This window comes from Ambystoma mexicanum, chromosome 11, assembly GCF_040938575.1.
Source record: "Ambystoma mexicanum isolate Mex_15411 chromosome 11, UKY_AmexF1_1, whole genome shotgun sequence".
NCBI lineage: Eukaryota > Metazoa > Chordata > Amphibia > Caudata > Ambystomatidae > Ambystoma > Ambystoma mexicanum.
Window position 1 is genome coordinate 1,216,034,956 of NC_090934.1, and position 7,888 is coordinate 1,216,042,843.

Sequence of the window (7,888 nt, forward strand, 5' to 3'; positions counted from 1 at the left end):
AGCCATCAGAAAACCAGCTGCTCCAGAAAGCCTCAGCCCATGAGCCTCAATCTAAAAAAAATAAAATGTCTTTTTTATAGATAGCAAGCAAGACCACAGGGGTAGCAAAGGAGACCTTGGGGGTCACAGTTACAACCCCTTGCAACCCCTAAATGACATCCATGAAGCTGCCCCCAAAGTCCCTGGGCACAGGGACTCATCGCTGTCACACTAGTATGCTCCATCCCAAGGGCAGGGTATTAGGCAGAATCATATGCAGTACCCTTTGGGAACACCACACACAATTAAGACTACAAGTGTAAGTTCAATTCCACCTTTGGTACACGCTTGTAATACACAGTAAAGTGGTAGCGATGGCTGAGTAGCCAGACTTATCTCAAGAGTAAAGTGAGCAGTATCAGAAGTTACACAAAGGACAACAATTACTATGATTCAAGCAAACACTGATTCAAGGTTTCTGAGTAAAAGAATATAGATGTATTTACACCATCTGTTGTAAAAGAGTTCACTATTATAAAGCAGCAGAAAAGCACAATCTTAATACACTACAATAGCCCCCAATCAATTCTGGACAAATTAAGCTCAAATGAAGTGTGAGCAAAATGGCACTCCAGCAATTTAAAAGGGAGGAAAAGACAAGGTTATCCAAAATCAACAACAACAACAAGTGATAGGCAGGGCAATCTAGAAAAGGCTTACTACAACTAGGATTCAAGTTAATAGGCCTAGGCCAATGTTAATGGTTCAGAGTCTTTGCAGAGGATCAAACAGTTCAGAGTAGTTTGCGGTTAAGTCTTTGCCAAGAGTTCAAAACGAACTTGGTTGGTGGAAAAGTTATTTAAAGGAGAAGAGAAGGACAAGCCTTCGGAGAGCCGAAAGATTTCAAACACTTTCACCGCGGTCAGACGGAACGAACGACCGGATTTGCACAGTACCTTAAATGAAGAAGAATGCTGTAGCTGAAACAGTTGTTCCTGGCAGTTCCTGCAGGCTCACGGTTCCTGAAGCGACTGTCGTGGTGACAAGAAGGAGGAAGACTGGAGGGTCCTGCATTGCCCAGGGAAGAAGCCAGCAGCAGAGCAAAGCGTTGAATAAACCCAAACAGGTTCCGTTCCTCCTGGCTTTCTGGGTCACTGCAGTGATGCACAGCGAATTCGACCAGGTGAGGGAGGCCGGCGTTTGGTGTTTGGTGGGCTGGTTGGTCCCACCAAGCTTTAGGGAAGAAGATTCCTTGCAGATCTCCTCTGTCGTCAGAGTTTCGGGCGATTCGGACCTGCAGCAGGGCTTCACCAGGATGTCCAGTAGTTGCAGCAGTCGTCTTACTTCAGCTCCTTGTTGGTTCTCTTGTTCCAGTGGCGTCTCTGCCTTCCAAGTCCCAGAGACCTAGTTTTAAGCAGTTTTCCCCCATTCACACAGCCTGGCTGTCAATCACACAGCAGGGTGGCTGTCCTGGCAGGACTGTCACCTAGCCAATCAAACTAGAGCGTGATTCGGGTCTCCAAGGAGACCCTGTGCAGGGAGCCTCAAACCCCTCCCTCACATCCTGTCCACCCAGACACTCAGGCGCCTAAGGAGGGCTTCTGTGCAGAAGCCTGTCAAAGGATGGTGAACAAAGGAACCAAACCTGGTTTGGTGCGCAGAGTAAAACAGGAGAAAGACATTTACAAAAATAAATGGCGAATAAACCCAACCAGAACCAAAATAAAATAAAAGGGGTCCAGCGGGTTAGAGTTTGAGGCTACCACCATAGCCTCTAATGTTACCGAGGCTATTTTCATAGCTCGCTGTAGAATAAAAATGGTAAATACCACTGTCACCAGCCACATCTTAGAGAAAGGGGAACAAAATAATGTTCCATGAGAATCAGGCAAAAAGGGATAACTATTAACCCTTCCAGTACTCTATGAGAAGATAGGTTGTACTGGGTCTGTAAATTTAAAAAGACTAATAAAGTCAATGGCAACTTTACATGTTCTGGGAGACAGTAGTCAGTCCCAGAAAATGGAGTTTAAAGTGGGAAGTCTAAAAAGACAACCCTGTGTCACTGCACTAAAGGTGCTGTGTAACACACAGTAAAAGGATTATGCCTATGGAGTGGGTGAGACTCCATAGTCCATGAGCACAAAATGTACAAAACATAGCCAAAAACAGATGTAAGAGTGGGAAAAAAGGCTCACACTCTTACCAGGTGAAAGAATTAAACCCTAGAAATCCAGCAAAGCTGCGGAGGGACTCAACAGGTAAGGGAAATTCGCCATTCTGGAGAATTCTCCCTAACACAGGGTCTGAGCTAATGTTATTCTGCAGTGTTTCTAGAAGCAGGAACCTACAGTCTCCCTCACCCAAGGAATCAACACCGTCTGAAAATCCCAATGCGGGTAGAGGTGCCATGTGCCCATACATGATTGACTTGGACTAGTTTTGTGCTCTTTTGCACCAAAAAGCAAATATCAGGTATCTACACGGTGTAGTTATGTTTTCTTTAGTGGGATAGGTTGGCATGTACACTTGCACAAAGTAAACCAGCAGTGTAACCATAGCTCAAATTGTCCAACACTAGTAACTGCATTGGGCCATACGATTATGGTCCATATTGGTATTGTAATTTTGTCAGGGCAGGCTTGCTGTACTGCTGTAAACTTTGATATTATTCACCACTTCTGGGCTGTTCTCCACTTCTGCGCTCTGTTTTCCCCCTATTTATGTTTATCTGCCCGGCTTGAGCCTACCCCTGACTCATGTACGCGTCATTATCATATAAGCTTGCCACTTTTTCATGTTAACAGTTCTTGGTTCGTCGTTGCATTTCTTTTTTTTCCGGTTGCTTTTCATTTTCTTTTTTCTTTTCCGACTACGTGATTTGCTGCCTTAGCATGTGAGTGCGCATTGCAGGGTAACTTCTCCCTTGCCGGGCTGCAAGTTCAGGGGCCACCTCAGTGGGCCTGCATTTGCGGGATGCATATCATGCCATTGGGACGGAGCATCAGTGCCACCCATCTCCCAATTTCAAGAAACAAACAGAACTCTGTGCACCCATTCAGGTCCTCAGTAGGCTGTCCAGAGTACTGCTTGCTTTTTTACTTCAACAATATTTCAGTGCCATGTTATGTTATGTTAATGGGCATTTGTATAGCACCTTTCACCATTGGTATGGTCTCAACGCTCTGCAGGTTGAATGCCCTCTGTGACTGGAGCCCAGGTCAATGGAAATAGAGCAGTAAATAGTGTGTGTCTGCACTCTGCATGTGTGCAGCTAGACTAAACTTTTCATGGTGGATAGCTGCATTCTAAAGCTGGAAGTAGTGTGCAAGGTATGTGAGACAGGTAGTATGTGTGCAGCTAGTCCGAATTGTCGTGGGTTGAGCTGCATTCTGGTGGAGGTGATGCTATGCAATGTAAAAGATGCATTGGCCCCAAGGGGCCTCTAGTGCAGCGATCTATCGGGCAATCTCCAGACTTCTCTATGGGCCAGTCTACCAGGTGGCAGAGCTGTGTGGGGTTCTTGCACTCTATGGACTTCCAAATAGTGTAAAGACAGGAAGGGATGTAGGGATTTTTTGCACTGCCGTGTCATCAATGTTATGTGTGGCTCAGGCTTTGTAGTGACATGTGGTGGTGGAGGGCCTTTTGCATTGCCACAAGAAAAGAGCAGGGAAAATGTGGGAGGAGCTCATTAATGGTTTGGTGCCTTGAAGGCCATTCAAGGGATAAAAAGGCAGGCACTTCTTCCACAATGCCCATACCAGGAACAGCCTCAGATGAGAACCTCCCTTCTTCCTTCTCGCTTCTCCCTCTCTCTTCCGGCCCTCCTTTAGTTTTCTCTATGCACTTACTCTATCAGAATTATCTCTGGACCTAGTATGATAGCAGCAAATGTTTGTCTCCACCCCCCTCTCTTTACTTGTCCCCTCCCACCTCCAGCACTATCTGAAATGTCATCAGGACTAGTACGATAGCCGCTTGTTTTGTTCCTCTCCCTCTTTTCTCCTACCCCCTCCCTCACCTCTGGTTAATCTCCGACTCTACCAGAAATGTCGTCAGGCCTAGCATGGTAGTCGCCTGTCTGTTTCCCATTTCCTTCCTATCTGTGTTTTAGCTCTTGCACTATCTGAAATGTCGCCAGGCCTAGTACGATATTTTATTTCACATTCTTGTTGTTCATGGCCTGTAAGAATGTCATTGTATTTTTCCTTGTTTTCTCCCTTGCTTTGAAGCGCTTTGAAACACATTGTGTATAGGCGCTATATAAATAAACTATCATATCATAGGAAAGGCGTGGTGGCCAATGCAGTGCAACATTACATAACGGGAAATTATATTTTGCAATGCCAAATCATAGGAGCTATGTGGTGCGCCATGCATTGAAATGGCAGGAGGGTGGCATAGGGGCGGGCTTGGATAGGGCAATGTCTGAAGTGCAGGCCCAATATGCTAATGTGGGCTTCTTTTTTGGGACAAAGTGGGCCACTTTTCGGGTAAAAGGAGGCCATTTTAATGAGTTACCTCACTATGCAGCAAGTAGTTTTGACCACTGTTACTGAACAAATAGTTTCTAAAAGGCACAGTTTGGAATACATGTTCACATTTGCAACAAACAGCCTGTCACTAAAGGAGCAAATTGCCATTTGCGACAGCGGACCACTTTTTCATTGGTGCCCGAACTAATTTCTTGCCCCAGTCCGAGCCAACATAGGGCACTGGACATTGGAGCTGTGTGCTTGTCCATATAGTGCAGGGGTCTGACGACTGTGGCTCTCCAGATGTTTTGGACTACACTTCCCACCAGTCAATAGTAAGGGATCATGGGAGATGTAGTCTAAAACGTCTGGAGAGCCACGGTTTGCAGACCCCTGGTATAGTGGAATGGCTGGTGGTGGTGAAGGGCCCTTTTTACTGCTACATACCATGACATAAAAGTTTCTGGAAGAACCTTTTAGATTGCCACACCCTAGGAGCTTGTTTGGTGTTTCAACGCATTGCAGTGTGGCAGGGGTTGCCTTTTGGCACTGCCACGTCCCAGGAGCTGTGTGGTAGTGGTCCTCGCAGCGTAACGGCCGGTGGTGGCGAAAGAACCCTTTCCATTGCCACCTCATTGCATCTGCGGGATATGAACACGGTGCGGTGGCGGGGGTGTCCTAAGTGCGGCTACTTCACAGGTACCGCATGCTCTTGGTCCTCGGCGGGTGGTGGCGAAGGGCCCTGCTGAACCGTATTGCAGCTGTGCGTTGGTCCACTGGGCTCAGTGACAGGAGGTTGGGAAGGGCCATTGACTGCCTCCCTGTGGAATGTTGCTCTCTGCTGTGTCCACAAAGCCGGCCTGGCACCTGCTGCCGGGTTTAATGGCGTAGCACAAATGGGCCTGACTGATGAGGGCCACGGCCCTCCGAGGGGGACACGGCTGGCTGGCCCGCCTTTGGATTACTTGGTCCACTGAGTTTAGAATTCCAAAGTTGTTTTTCTCGCTAATACGTTTTATGTTTGAGCCGGTAACGAGATTTGTATGAAATGCCGGCAGATTAAGTCATTAGAATAATGTTCTACGCTAATTAATTCAAACGGGCTAATGCTGAGTGGAAAGAGGCTGGGTACTCGGGCTCTCTCTCGCCACCCCGCCACCCTGCATCATCGGTCTCGCTCCCTCCCTACGCACTCCCCCTAGATCGCTCTGTGTCTCTTCCTCTTCTGTATTCTTCATATAATTCCGCCTTTCTTCTCGCTTCACACCCCACCCCCCCCCTCTCCACAACTCACCCAGATCGTGTCTTTGCTGCTTCGTCCCCCACTCAACACTCTGGATCACGCTGCCTCTTTCTCGGAGCTCTCCTTGTTCCTCGACATGAGTCCATAATGCATTTCGCTAGTTCGAATCCCGTCAGTGCTGACGCAGCCATTCATGCTTCCAGAGTGGATTCACTGAACGCAAGTAAACTGGTTAATAATTCTTAATGTATAGCACTCCTAAGCAGGAAGAAGCGGGTCTGGAGCGCTGTACATACCTACATTCTTGTGTTCCCTCCTCTACACTACACTTAGCCTCCATGTTAACTTTTCTCCTCAAATAACCGCACTATTGTTTTCTTTCCTCCATCTACACCTTACCTATCACTTTGCTTGCTCCTATCCAACTCGCCCATACACCTCCCTCTATCTCCAACTCACCTAATATCTTACTCTTGTCTTCCCCTTTCCAAATCACGACGGTACTCTCTCCTAGCATATTTGCTCGGGTTCAGCCACGCCCTCTCTCTCTCTAGCCCACCATCTACAAACTGCCTATTCTCCCCTTGTTCCTTCTTGTTTGGCTCACTTTGGCTCTCCATTTCCACTTTGTCTTCAACTCAGCGATTCTCCTTTTCTATATGTTTTCTTCAAACCCTCCTTTCCTCTCACGGACGCTTCTGTGACATCTGAACTACAATTTTGAGAACTATGTGATTGTGTCTGGCAGGCACCTGGAAGACGCTGCCAGTGCAGGTTTCTTGCGCACATTCACACACGCATCCTTGCATGCATGACGTGATGCATGGAACTGTCTCTGCACCAATAAAGGGGAACCTTCCTGTGTGAGGAATTCAATCATCCGCACAGTGGGCGTGCACTCACCTGGGCTTTTTAGAAATTATAAATGAAATTGAATGATGGTAGATCAACCTATGGAAAATGTGTGGGGCTAATCCACACACATTTTCCTATGCTCAAAGCATGACATACGCATAGACGGATGTAATCTGGGCGGACACAGCCTACAAGTGCAGTCCCCCGTCATATTTAGTTGGGATATGACAGCCAGGAGTACACCATGTCATCTCATGGCAGCATTCACATACTTATCAGAGTTTAATTCAAACAGTCCCACCTGGGGCCTGCTGCGGAGGTTATCAGAGGAGACAGGAAACCCCAACACCCTTTCATATGCACTGTGTCATGCTGATGCCAGCTTCCGCCCTCAGTATCGATTGACAGTGAAATGTCATGTCTGCGACTGCATGTTTACAATAGTCATCCCCGCAGGTAGACCCTATTCAGATGGTATGAGTATATGGATTGACACAGCCAGAAAGTCAGGTCTCGCTGCCGCTTCGAGGGAGACCTGCCTCTTTAATCAGGAAACACAGAGATCTCTATTAACCAGAGGGACCCTTTGATCCACAACAGACAGGAAAATGGGTGATACTTAGTATTACATATTTTGACCCCTACCTTTTCTGTTTGCAAAGCACTATGGTTATGACCTCACGCATACAGGCGATTGTTGGTGGGGACCCAGGATTGGTTCATTAGGATAGGCTTAGCCTACACCAATCCCTTTGGTCCATTTGGCTCTGAAAGAGGTCTCAGCCCCTCTTTTGGCAGATCATCTGAAGGCTTCAACAGAAGCAAAAGCAAGAACTCCTTTTAGGACCCCGGCTGAAGGCACAGTCTGTCTTATATCTTCCACCAGTGAAGGAAGTCCAGGACCTCCATGGGGGAAGAAAAATACCTCCCCTAAGCATCTTCCAGGGAACAGAGGGAGATACCGAATCCAGAGGACTCTCCAGAAACGGTACCCAGCCAGCACACAGCATGCCCTGCTAGGCTGTGCAGCTAGCTTCCTAGATGGGAAGTGCCAAAAAGTCTCCCCAGATTTGGGTCATCCACCTTAAAGGACCACACAAGCCCAATGAATAAGCTAGGAGGAGCAAATCGACAAGCATCTACCGACATCCACTTTAAAGGACATTTTGTAGCTAGCCGAGTCCCTCGAGCTGCAATCGACTGCACTGCCTACTGTTGTTACGCTGTAGCCACAAAAGCTGTCCAAGATGCCTCGGCCAGTACTTCAGAACCATCGACCAACACTGAGAAAACGATTCCTGACCCAAGCCACCGTCTAGGCTAGCCTGCAGCC